At 44.8% G+C, this 13409-nt stretch overlaps 1 long non-coding RNA gene across 1 annotated transcript in view; it reads right to left on the reverse strand.

The window, feature by feature from the left end:
• Positions 1 to 13409, reverse strand: part of LOC112235218 — a 43729-nt gene that overhangs the window by 18566 nt on the left and 11754 nt on the right. The window lies entirely within an intron of this gene.

The raw sequence follows: 13409 nt of genomic DNA on the forward strand, positions 1-13409 counted from the left end.
GGGGTAGTAGCTGGTCCCAGTTCTTCACATCCTGCTTGATGACCTTCCGCAGCATTTGTTTGAGCATTTTAGATTCCCTTGGATACCGCCGCCCATGGGGGAATGGCCTCGGGATATCTGGTGGCATAATCTACTATCACCAGGATGTACCGGTGTCCTCATGCTATTTTTACCAGGGGTCCCACTATGTCCATGGCGATGCGTTCAAAGGGCACCCCGATGATTGGTAGGGGGACCAGTGGGTTTCGGAAGTGTGCTCGGGAAGTGAGTTGACACTCCGGGCAGCTGCGACAGTAGTCTTCCGGGTCTTCTCTATTCCCAGGTGCGCCCCCAACACGTGAATGTACCGTCAGGGAAGCAACAATACCTCTCGAAGTTCCCCTTTTTGGTGCGACACCTGATACAAGGGGGTATCGCCAGTCACTCACCCCTGGAAATAGCTGTCCATCCTCCACTTTCACTTGGGCTGCGGCGGATTTCAAGTTCGGATCCTCCCACTGGGCCGTCCCAAATTGTCCCCTCAGTTGGTTCCCAGCGAGTGTCCCAACTGGCCCCTCGAAATCGAGGAGGGGGAGGCTGGGCTCCTCCCCCAGTGGTTCCCTAGGGGGGGTCGGGTTCTGGCGCCACCTCCGACTCCGGACCCATAGATACAGGTTGGTTGGCCGGTTGCTTCCGGGCCACACAGGCGATGGGTCGTCCCCGCTCTCTTCTTCGGCTGGCATCTTTTTCTTCATCTCGTGCCCTCATAGGGCCGCGAACAGCAGACAATCCCATCCCACTAGGAAAGGAACATGAAACTCCGGTACTGCACCCACCATCATCTGGCAGCTCCCTTGTGGCGCCACGATGTTGGTCCATACGGTTGGATACCGCTTTGTGTCACCGTGAACACAGGAAATGGCCATCTCCCTACCCCGTTCGGTCTCCTGGTTCAGCAGGCTCGTGGTGACGAGCGTAACCATACATCCAGAGTCTAATAGTGCTTCCGTGTCGTGTCCGTCAACTTTCACCGGTACCATAGGTGCAGTTGATTCGGGGTGCGCCCAACAGGAGGTGACATAGTTCACGGCGTGATCCACCTCGCCTCCGGGGCTAGCTGATGGCATAGACTCCTCTCGAGCCTTGCTAATCCAGGCAATGTGCCCCCGGGCACCACACTCAAAACACCTCCTTTGGTTTCCATCTACCTGGGGTCGTCGGTAGCGGGTCGGCCCTACCCCAGCCGTCTCTCCATGGGTTTGCGGTCCTTTGGCCCTGTCGACTGTCGGTTCGGGGTACACAGTGGTGGGGCTGTCCTTCCGTCCCCTCGAACGGGTCGCAGACTCATCCCGACTCCCACTCAGCAGGGCCTGAGTGTTCTGATGTGTCTCCACTGCTTCCAGGAGGCCCTCCAAGGTCTGGGGCGCACATAGCCTCACATCCCTCTACATGTCGTTGGGTAGCACCCGTAAGAAGCGATCCAGGACCACTTTGTAGAGGATGGAGAGGGTGGATACATCGGTTAGGAGCCATATCCTGGTGACGAATCCTCGCTCATCTGGGCTCGGGGGATGCGTTGGGTACGAACCTCCAGTCGTGGAACAGTTGAGCCAGATGGGCCAGGCTGTACCCATAGCGGTTGAGTATCTCCCGTTTGAGTCCGTTGTAGTTAGCCGCCTGTTCATCGTTCAGGTCCCAATATGCCTTTTGGGCATTCCCAGAGAAGAACAGGGCCAGCAAACTTGCCCACTTCTGTCTTGTCTGTGCTGTGTAAACGTCAACCCTGATCTGACCACGTTATCAGATGTGCCCGTGTTCTCCACCACTTGGGGCAGACCAGGGGGTTTGGTCAAGACGTTTACACAGATCAGACAAAGACAGAGTAGGAATAGCTCGGTTTCAAGGGTGTTTATTTAAATAATAAATCAAAATGAAAATGATACGTCTCCCCCATGAGACCCTCTCCGGGATACTGTCTTCTGGGCTCCGGGTCTTGCTGTAACCTGTCGGACACAAAAACTGAACTCCCTCCTGTTACTGCAACCATCCCCAACTATACGGGAGTTCTTTCTTCCCCCACTCTTTCTGTGTGCTGCCCTTCTGGCAGCTTTATGGGACTTGCACAGCTGGTGAGCAATCAGCCCTTGATTACTCACCAACTCCCAATCAGCCCCAATTGGTCCTGGCCAGAGAGCCCGTCGAGACCTGGCACATCCAGCAGATGGAGCCATCGCCTCTTGATGTATACTCCGTCTGTCACCAGGCCTCGACGAGTCTCCCCCTGGTGTCTGACCTGCTGTACGCTACAATATATATGCACATATACAGTACCAGTCAAAAGTTGGGGCACACCAACTCATTCCAGGGTTTTTCTTTATTTGTATTATTTTCTACATTGCAGAATAATAGTGAAGACATCAAAAACAATTAAAAAACACATATGGAATCATGTAGTAACCAAAAAAAGTATTAAAGAAATAAAAATATATTTGAGATTTGTGATTCTTCAAAGTAGCCACCCTTTGCCTTGATGACAGCTTTGCACACTATTGGCATTCTCTCAATCAGCTTCATGAGTTAGTCACCTGGTATGCATTTCAATTAACAGGTGGCCTTGTTAAAAGTTCATTTGTGGATTTTCTTTCTTAATGCATTTCAGCCAATCAGTTGTGTTGTGACAAGATACAGCGCCTTGCAAAAGAATTCACCCCCTTGGCGTTTTTCCTATTTTGTTGCATTACAACCTGTAATTTAAATGGATTTTTATTTGGATTTCATGTAATGGACATACACAAAATAGTCCAAAGTAAAATGAAAAAAATTACTTGTTTCAAAAAATTCTAAAAAAAAAAAAATGGATGGTGGATGCATATGTATTCACCCCCTTTGCTATGAAGCCCCTATATAAGATCTGGTGCAACCAATTACCTTCAGACGTCACATAATTAGTTAGATTGCACACAGATGGACTTTATTTAGGTGTCACATGATCTGTCACATGATCTCAATATATATACACCTGTTCTGAAAGGCCCCAGAGTCTGAAACACCACTAAGCAAGGCACACCACCAAGCAAGCGGCATTATGATGACCAAGGAGCTCTCCAAACAGGTCAGAGACAAAGTTGTGGAGAAGTACAGATCAGGGTTGGGTTATAAAAACATATTTGAAACTTTGAACATCCCACGGAGCACCATTAAATCCATTATTAAAAAATTGAAAGAATATGGCACCGAAACAAACCTGCCAAGAGAGGGCCGCCCACCAAAACTCACGGAGAAGGCAAGGAGGGCAATAAATCAGAGCGGCAACAGAGACCAAATATAACTCTGAATGTGCTGCAAAACTCCACAGTTGAGATTGGAGTATCTGTCCATAGGACCACTTTAAGCCGAACACTCCACAGAGCTAGGATTTACGGAAGAGTATCCAGAAAAAAAATAAGCAAACACATTTGGTGTTAGCCAAAAGGCATGTGGGAGACTCCCCAAACATATGGAAGAAGGTACTCTGGTCAGATGAGACTAAAATGGAGCTATTTGGCCATCAAGGAAAACACTACGTCTGGCACAAACCCAACACCTCTCATCACCCCAAGAACACCATCCCCATAGTGAAGCATGGTGGGGGCAGCATCATGCAGTGGGGATGTTTGTCATTTACAGGGACTGAGAAACTGGTCAGAATTGAAGGAATTATGGATGGGGCTAAATACTGGGAAATCCTTGAGGGAAACCTGTTTCAGTCTTCCAGAGATTTGAGACTGGGACGGAGGTTCACCTTCCAGCAGGACAATGATCCTAAGCATACTGCTAAGGCAACACTTGAGTGGTTTAAGGGGAAACATTTAATATCTTGAAATGGCCTAGTCAAAGTCCAGACCTCAATTGAGAATCTGTGGTATGACTTAAAGATTGCTTTACAACAGCGGAACACATCCAACTTGAAAGAGCTGGAGCAGTTGTGCCATGAGGAATGGGCAAAAATACTGGTGGCTAGATGTGCCAATCTTATAGAAACATACCCAAAGAGACTTGCAAGCAGCAGTAATTTCTGCATAAGAAGACTCTACAAAGTATTGACATTGGGGGGTTGTACGCTCAAGTGTTCAATATTTTGCATCTTCAAAGTGATAGGCATGTTGTGTAAATCAAATGATACAAACCCCCCAAAAATCCAATTTAATTCCAGGTTTTAAGGCAACAAAATAGGGAAAATGCCAATTTTTGCAAGACACTATAGCGGTGGTATACAGAAGATAGCCCTATTTGGTAAAAGACAAAGTCCATATTATGACAAGAACAGCTCATATATGCAAAGAGAAATGACAGTCCATCATTACTTTAAGACATGAAGGTCAGTCAATAAGGAACATTTAGAAAACTTTGAAAGTTTCTTCAAGTGCAGTTGCAAAAACCATCAAGGGTTATGATGAAACTGGCTTTCATGAGGACAGCCACAGGAAAGGAAGACCTAGAGTTAACTCTGCTGCAGGGGATAAGTTCATTAGAGTTGCCAGATATTCTAGCACAAATAAATGCTTCACCGAGTTCAAGTAACAGACACATCTCAACATCAACTGTTCAGAGGAGACTGCGTGAATCAAGCCTTCATGGTCGAATTGCTGCAAAGAAACCACTACTAAGGACACCAATAACACGAAGAGAATTGCTTGGGCCAAGAAACACGAGAAATGGACATTAGGCTGGTGGAAATCTGTCCTTTGGTCTGATGAGTCCAAAATTGAGATTTTTGGTTCCAACCGCCGTGTCTGTGAGACGCAGAGTAAACGAAGGGATAATCTCTGCATGTGTGGTTCCCACCATGAAGCATGGAGGAGGAGGTGTGATAGGGTGGGGTTTCTTTGCTGGTAACACTGTCTGTGATTTATTTAGAATTCAAGGCACACTTAACCAGCATGGCTACCACAGTATTCTGCAGCGATACGCCATCCCATCTGGTTTGTGCTTAGTGGGACTATCATTTGTTTTTCAACAGGACAATGAACCAACACACCTCCAAGCTGTGTAAGGGCTATTTGACCAAGAGGAGAGTGATGGAGTGCTGCATCAGTTGACCTGGCCTCCATAATCACCCGACCTCAACAAAATTGAGATGGTTTGAGATAAGTTGGACCGAAGAGTGTGGGAACTCCTTCAAGACTATTGGAAAAGCATTCCTCATGAAGCTGGTTGAGAGAATGCCAAGAACGTGCAAAGCTGTCATCAAGGAAAAGAGTGGCTTCTTTGAAGAATCTAAAATATATTTAGATTTTTTTTATTTTTAAATGGGTCACTACATGATTCCATAGGTGTTATTTCATAGTTTTGATGTCTTAACTATTATTATACACTATAGAAAATAGTAAAAATAAATAATAACCCTTGAATGAGCGGGTTTGTCCAAACTTTTAACTGGTATTGTAGGTAGAGAACATTGAACAGAACAAGGCTATGTCAATAACTACATTTTAACAGAAATGCAAATACAACCGTATATAGCGCATTCGGAAAGTATTCAGACCCCTTGACTTTTTCCACATTTTGTTATGTTACAGCCTTATTCTAATATAGATTCAATTGTTTTTTTCCCCTCATCAATCATTCTACACACAATACCCCATGATCACAAATTTAAAACAGGTTTTTAGAAATTTTAGCTAATTTATTACATATGTTCAACTGAAATATTAAATTTACATAAGTATTCAGACTCTTTACTCAGTACTTTGTTGACGCATCTTTGGCAGCTATCACAGCCTCGATTCTTCTTCGGTATGATGCTACGAGATTGTTGCAACTGTATTTTTTGGAGTTTCATCCATTCTTCTCTGCAGATCCTCTCAAGCTCTGTCCGGTTGGATGGGAAGTGTCGCTTGCACAGCTATTTTCAGGTCTCTCGAGTGATGTTCGATCGGTTTCAGGTCTGGGCTCTGGCTGGGCCACTCGAGGACATTCAGAAACTTGTCCCAAAGCCACTCCTGCTCTGTCTTGGCTGTGTGCTTAGGGTCGTTGTACTGTTGGTATGTGAACCTTCGCCCATAAAGGATCTCTCTATACTTTGCTCTGTTCATCTTTCCCTTAATCCTGAATAGTCTCCCAGTCCCTGCCATTGAAAAACATCCATACAGCATGATGCTGCCACCACAATGCTTCACCGTAGGGATGGTGCCAGGTTTCCTCCAGACGTGACTCTTGGCATTCAGGCCAAAGAGTTCAATCTTGGTTTCATCAGACCAGAGCAGTCTCCAAGCAGGCTGTCATGTGCCTTTTACTGAAGAGTGGCTTCCACCTGGCTACTCTACCATAAAGGCCTGATTGGTAGAGTGCTACAGAGATGGTTGTCCATCTGAAAGGTTCTCCCATCTTCACAGAGGAACTCTGGAGCTCTGTCAGAGTGACCATCGGGTTCTTGGTCACCTCCCTGGCCAAGGCCGTTCTCCCCGGATTGTTCAGTTTGGCTGGGAAGCCAGCTCTGGTTCCAAACTTCTTCCGTTTAAGAGTGATGGAGGCCACTGTGTTCTACAGGACCTTGCAATGCGCAGAAATGTTTTGGTACCCTTCCCCAGATCTGTGCCTCGACAAAATCCTGTCTCAGAGGTCTACGGGCTATTCCTTGGACCTCATGGCTCGGTTTTTGCTCTGACATGCACTGCCAACTATGGGACCATTTATAAACAGGCATGTGCCTTTCCAAATCATGTCCAATCAATTGAATTTACCACAGGTGGACTCCAATCAAGTTGTAGAAACATCTGAAGGATGATCAATGGAAACAGGATGCACCTGAGCTCAATTTCGAGTTGTACAGCAAAGGGTCTGAATTCATATGTAAATAAGATATTTCCGTTCTGTTTTTTTTTCTTCTAAATTGGCAAAACAATTGGAAAAACCTGTTTTCGCTTTGTCATTATGGGGTAGTGTGTGTATTTTTTTGTATATACATTTTTGAATAGGGCTGTAAACCTTAAAGGCTGCTCAACAAGGAAGAAGCCACTGCTCCAAAACTGCCATAAAAAAGCCAGACTACGATTTGCAACTGCACGTGGGGACAAAGATCAAACTTTTTGGAGAAATGTCCTCTGATCTGATGAAACAAAAATAGAACTGTTTAGCCATAATGACCATTGTTATGTTTGGAGGAAAACGGGGGAGGCTTGCAAGCCAAAGAACACCATCCCAACCGTGAAGCACGGGGGAGGAAGCATCATGTTGTGGGGTGCTTTGCTGCAGGAGGGACTGGTGCACTTCACAAAATAGATGGCATCATGAGGAAAGAAAATTATGTGAATATATTGAAGCAACATCTCAAGACATAGGTCAGGAAGTTAAAGCTTGGTCGCAAATGGGTCTTCCAAATGGACAATGACCCCAAGCATACTTACAAAGTTGTGGCAAAATTGCTTAAGGACAACAAAGTCAAGGTATTGAAGTGGCCATCACAAAGCCCTGACCTCAATCGTATCGAAAATGTGTGGGCAGAACTGAAAAAGTGTGTGCAAGCAAGGAGGCCTACAAACCTGACTCAGTTACACCAGCTTTGTCAGGAAGAATTGGTCAAAATTCACCCAACTTATTGTGGGAAGCTTGTGAAAGGCTACCTGAAACGTTTGACCAAAGTTAAACAATTTAAAGGCAATGCTACCAAATACTAATTGAGTGTATGTAAACTTCTGACCCACTGGGAATGTGATGAAAGAAATAAAAGCTGAAATGAATCATTCTCTCCACTATTATTCTGACATTTCACATTCTTAAAATAAAGTGGTGATCCTAACTGACCTAAAGACAGGGAATTTTTACTGGGATTAAATGTCAGGAATTGTGAAAAACTGAGTTTAAATGTATTTGGCTAAGGTGTATGTAAACTTCCGACTTCAACTGGATGTAAGAATGCTGTTTATTGACTATAGCCCAGAATAAAACACCATAGTACCTTCCAAGCTCATCATTAATGTGTATGTAAACTTCCAACTTCAACTGTACGTCTAGGATACTTTTCTGTGAAAATGAAGTTATTGAAACTCCCTACCATATTTCTTTCCACTTCAGACATTGTTTCTTCAATGAAGTACAATATACCACAGTAGGCCTACTGGCCTTGTAGTCCGGAAAGAAAATTCTCTCAACTGTTTTCTCATTCATCTGGTGTGGACATTGCGCACGGGCTGTTTATTTTAATTTGTAAATATTGGCTTAACAAGAGATCAGCTGGCGATAAACTAGTGGCAAACCTTTGTTGCAATAGGCCCCTATGTTTATCTAGAAAGCTAGTATCCATGTGCTCTTTCAAAAATGTCACCTTGAATAATCAAAACTATTTGTACTGTTTGTCCATTTTAGAGCAGTTTCATAAACCAAAAACAACCTTGATTCTCTCCTTAACTTTTCTCTCAATCAGGTGTGGACGGTGCGTTCGCTGAAGTGAACAGCAATATTTACAGATTAAAAATAAACAGCTCGTGCGGAAAAGCATTCACACAATAGCGCCAGCAATATGCCGAAACCTTGGAGCACAAAGCCAATTTTCACCATGGCAACAGAATACTTTGTTGAAAAAAATGGTGGCAAAGTATGAGAATTATTGGCATGGTCTCTAAGTGAAATAAACTGCAGATCAAAGCGCTCTGTGCAGCACAGTCCATAATGGGATTATTGAGTTCAGTGTTTCAGTGTTATTGATTGGTTTGAAATGTAATAGAATTAAATCAATTGCACATCTGAAACAATAAAATGAGGAAGAGATACCTTTTTGCTCAGTAGCATTCTATATGATCTTTGGCAGGATTCTGATCTCAGATGTGAGGAGAGAGAGGTGAGCTGAGAGAGGAGGAGGAAAACACCCACGAGTACAAGAGCTCCAGGGCTACCTAAAACCCTGAGTTATTGAAATCAGCTGCAGTGGGGAGGAACTTGTGTGTGTGTGTGTGAGGTGGGGGAGGGGTGTGGCAAGTAGATAGGAAAGAGGGGGGCTTGTATATAGAATATCTGCCAGTGTGTGTGTGTGTGTGTGTTTACAAACCACCATGTGTGAGATAAGTGTGCTGCCGATGTACAGAGAGACCGTGGCTGTTGCTGCTATTTTTATCTGTCCTCATCACCACGGGGAACAGCCACGATCTGCAGCAGAGTGGGCCATGGAGTTGAGTGAAAGGGGGATAGGAGTCAGCCAGGACACACACACACTCAGAGGTCTATTATTCAAGTTTAAAGCTTTAGCTTTTCTCTGACCCAGTGCTGTAGTTGTGTTAGTTGCAGCAATGAAGGTCTTGCTGGTATACAATCTGTGCAAGTGCAAGTGAAAAGGGACTGAGATTTAGGTCCAATGCACTCACAGATACGCAAGCACACACACATAAATACATACACACACATGCCCAACAGTTTTGTAGTCCGCCGAACCATTGAGCCTGAACGAAATACAGCCAACAAACTCTCCCTCGTCTTCATTCTCCATCACTACCCCATTAAATAAATACCGTACCCTCTGCCTATTCTGAACCGTCCTTACTCCCATCCAGTCGTCCTCATCCCATCCTCATTCACTGACTTTGGGACCCTATACCTTTACGCATTGGCGATTTATATCATTCTGCTACTATAAATATCTCCATCATACGGTGCATGGCTGGCACCCCACATCTCCTCTACAGCATATGTCGTGGAGAATCGTTTCAGAATATAACACTTACAAGAACTTGTGAATTCAATATAGGCTTTTAATACAAACACATCAGAAGCCTAGATGGTCTGCGGAACACACACTTTTCCAGAGCACTGGCTCTGTATTTATACACACACAGCATATGAGTCCTTTCCTATATTTATGAAGTTACTCCCCTCAGGTCATCTGCCACCATTATCTTTCAGTTCAGGGTTCCTATTTGTTCATTGCCAATAACGCCTGTATCCGCTCTTGATTAGATTACAATGGTGGCAGGTCCCTTTCTTGTCCTAAGAATAATACACTGCTCAAAAAAATAAAGGGAACACTTAAACAACACAATGTAACTCCAAGTCAATCCCACTTCTGTGAAATCAAACTGTCCACTTAGGAAGCAACACTGATTGACAATACATTTCACATGTTGTTGTGCAAATGGAATAGACAACAGGTGGAAATTATAGGCAATTAGCAAGACACCCCCAATAAAGGAGTGGTTCTGCAGGTGGGGACCACAGACCACTTCTCAGTTCCTATGCTTCCTGGCTGATGTTTTGGTCACTTTTGAATGCTGGCGGTGCTTTCACTCTAGTGGTAGCATGAGACGGAGTCTACAACCCACACAAGTGGCTCAGGTAGTGCAGCTCATCCAGGATGGCACATCAATGCGAGCTGTGGCAAGAAGGTTTGCTGTGTCTGTCAGCGTAGTGTCCCGAGCATGGAGGCGCTACCAGGAGGCAGGCCAGTACATCAGGAGACGTGGAGGAGGCCGTAGGAGGGCAACAACCCAGCAGCAGGACCGCTACCTCCGCCTTTGTGCAAGGAGGAGCAGGAGGAGCACTGCCAGAGCCCTGCAAAATGACCTCCAGCAGGCCTCCAGCAGACTCCATGAGGGTCGTATGAGGGCCCGACGTCCACAGGTGGGGGTTGTGCTTACAGCCCAACACCGTGCAGGACGTTTGGCATTTGCCAGAGAACACCAAGATTGGCAAATTCGCCACTCGCTCCCCTGTGCTCTTCACAGATGAAAGCAGGTTCACACTGAGCACATGTGACAGACGTGACAGTCTGGAGACACCGTGGAGAACGTTCTACTGCCTGCAACATCCTCCAACATGACCGGTCAGTCATGGTGTGGGGTGGCATTTCTTTGGGGGGCCGCACAGCCCTGCATGTACTCGCCAGATGTAGCCTGACTGCCATTAGGTACCGAGATGAGATCCTCGGACCCCTTGTGAGACCATATGCTGGTGCGGTTGGCCCTGGGTTCCTCCTAATGCAAGACAATGCTAGACCTCATGTGGCAGGAGTGTGTCAGCAGTTCCTGCAAGAGGAAGGCATTGATGCTATGGACTGGCCCGCCCGTTCCCCAGACCTGAACCCAATTGAGCACATCTGGGACATCATGTCTCGCTCCATCCACCAACGCCACGTTGCACCACAGACTGTCCAGGAGTTGGCGGATGCTTTAGTCCAGGTCTGGGAGGAGATCCCTCAGGAGACCATCCGCCACCTCATCAGGAGCGTGCCCAGGCGTTGTAGGGAGGTCATACAGGCACATGGAGGCCACACACACTACTGCACACACACTACTGAGCCTCATTTTGACTTGTTTTAAGGACATTACATCAAAGTTGGATCAGCCTGTAGTGTGGTTTTCCACTTTAATTTTGAGTGTGACTGCAAATCCAGACCTCCATGGGTTGATCAATTTAATTTCCATTGATAATTTTTGTGTGATTTTGTTGTCAGCACATTCAACTAGGTAAAGAAAAAAGTATTTAATAAAAATATTTAATTCATTCAGATCTAGGATGTTATTTTAGTGTTCCCTTTATTTTTTGAGCAGTGTATATGTACTATGTCTATATTCCATCAGTTGGCTGACACCCTCCTTTATGTGTTCCTCTGACCTCGGTATGTACAGCTGTCCTATGCACTCATGGCCTTGCTTTGGTTTTCTGTCCTATACAATAAACAACGCATTTTACCCTAAACATTTATGCATTTTATGGCTTTGGCCATTACCAGGATGGCAAATGTACTCTAAGTGTGTCCCCTTCCTCTTGTGGTCTAATGTACACCTTTATTTGCTCAATAGTATTATGTTTGTCCCCATATGCTCCCACAAATAGAGCTGCAGTACATCGGGCTGGCAGTGCTGCACTGGTACACCATGGCAGAAACAGGACGAATTGCAAGCCAGTGTGTGTGCTCAATGCAGGGGGTTTCAGTGCCTCTAGAGCAGAGAGATGGAGTGAGAGTGAGAGAGAGAGAGAGAGAGCGAGAGAGGGGCAGCTATATTACTCCAAACAGCAGGAGAGTATGGAAAGGGAGAGCAGGGATTTTGAAAACAGAAATCTCTTTGTGATAGTATTTGTAGACACTTGGTTATCACTGTAATTCCCTTCAAAGTGAGTGAGTATTACCATTCAACCATCCTATCTAAACATGAAGTTAATCAAAAGCACACAGTGCAGCCACTCCATCTCTACCCCGAGACTCACAGCCAGAAGGGAAGACCCTGGGTGTGTGTGTGTCCCTCTCTTTGAGCCAGCGATATGTTTTCTTACCTGAGACATTTCACTCTCTAAGGTGTGCTCTGGATTGTTCCTTCATAACTTACACCCAAAGTAAACATAGTATCAGTAAACACAGTATCAGTATAAGTGACCAGACACATTGGTCCTTAACTCAGTCTGGTCCTTACCAAAGCCTGGTTCCTCTCTAGGTTTCTTCCTCGGTTTTGGCCTTTCTAGGGAGGTTTTCCTAGCCACCGTGCTTCTACACCTGCATTGCTTGCTGTTTGGGGTTTTAGGCTGGGTTTCTGTACAGCACTTTGAGATATCAGCTGATGTACGAAGGGCTATATTAATACATTTGATTTGATTTGATTTGATTTTGAGTCAACAGATGAACTCAGTCCACAAATGTCACCTCGTGGCAATTTTATGACTACAAAAGACATATTTTGACAAATGGAATGAAGAGCAGAGAACACATCAGTATTTGGATATATTTTACTATTTGCTGTGTTTTTGTAGCTGTGATGACCACCTTATTTTTTTGCTAGTTCTGCAACCTATTGGTGCTAGGACACGTCCGTACCACACAGAAAAACAATGCTCCCAATAGATGGGTTAGCAGAGATCACGAAAACAACGTGCATGCTTCAATGGAGCAGAAGTCAGCGTGTTGTTGTGATTCTGGATGGCCAGACTACTAGCAAGAATGACAAGAAACTGCCATGTGGGGATTTGTCAGTAGATAATTTCAGCTCATTTCATCTTGTTATTGATACCATTTCTTGTTTCGGGGTGTTTTGACTGATTTCATATCAATGCTTATATGACAACAATGTGCTAGCTAGCTAACCGACAACTGTAACATTGTATTTGAGAGACAAGTGCTCATTGTGCAAATGTATTTATGTTTTCAATAAACATTGTTAATGAAATATAGCTTACATTTTGTGAACAATCTAAACCAACCCCACTGTTTTGCCCCATAGTTGCACATGCCTCGGTTTAGTTGCTAAACTCTTAGAATTAGAGAGGTCATTCTACTCTGGTAGAAGATCTGTTATCACTTTTATACAATGGGTTACCAACATATTCAAATCATTATTGACATATTTTCATAAAAAAAGTAATTTTGATGAATTAATTCATACTATTTCAACCTTCCAAGAGATATAGTCCCGACACAACTCTAAGGCTGGATGTTCGTCTCGATTGCCAGAGACGCGACCCAGTCGTTAAGTCTT

Source organism: Oncorhynchus tshawytscha, linkage group LG03 (assembly GCF_018296145.1).
Source record: "Oncorhynchus tshawytscha isolate Ot180627B linkage group LG03, Otsh_v2.0, whole genome shotgun sequence".
NCBI classification, from domain to species: Eukaryota; Metazoa; Chordata; class Actinopteri; order Salmoniformes; family Salmonidae; genus Oncorhynchus; species Oncorhynchus tshawytscha.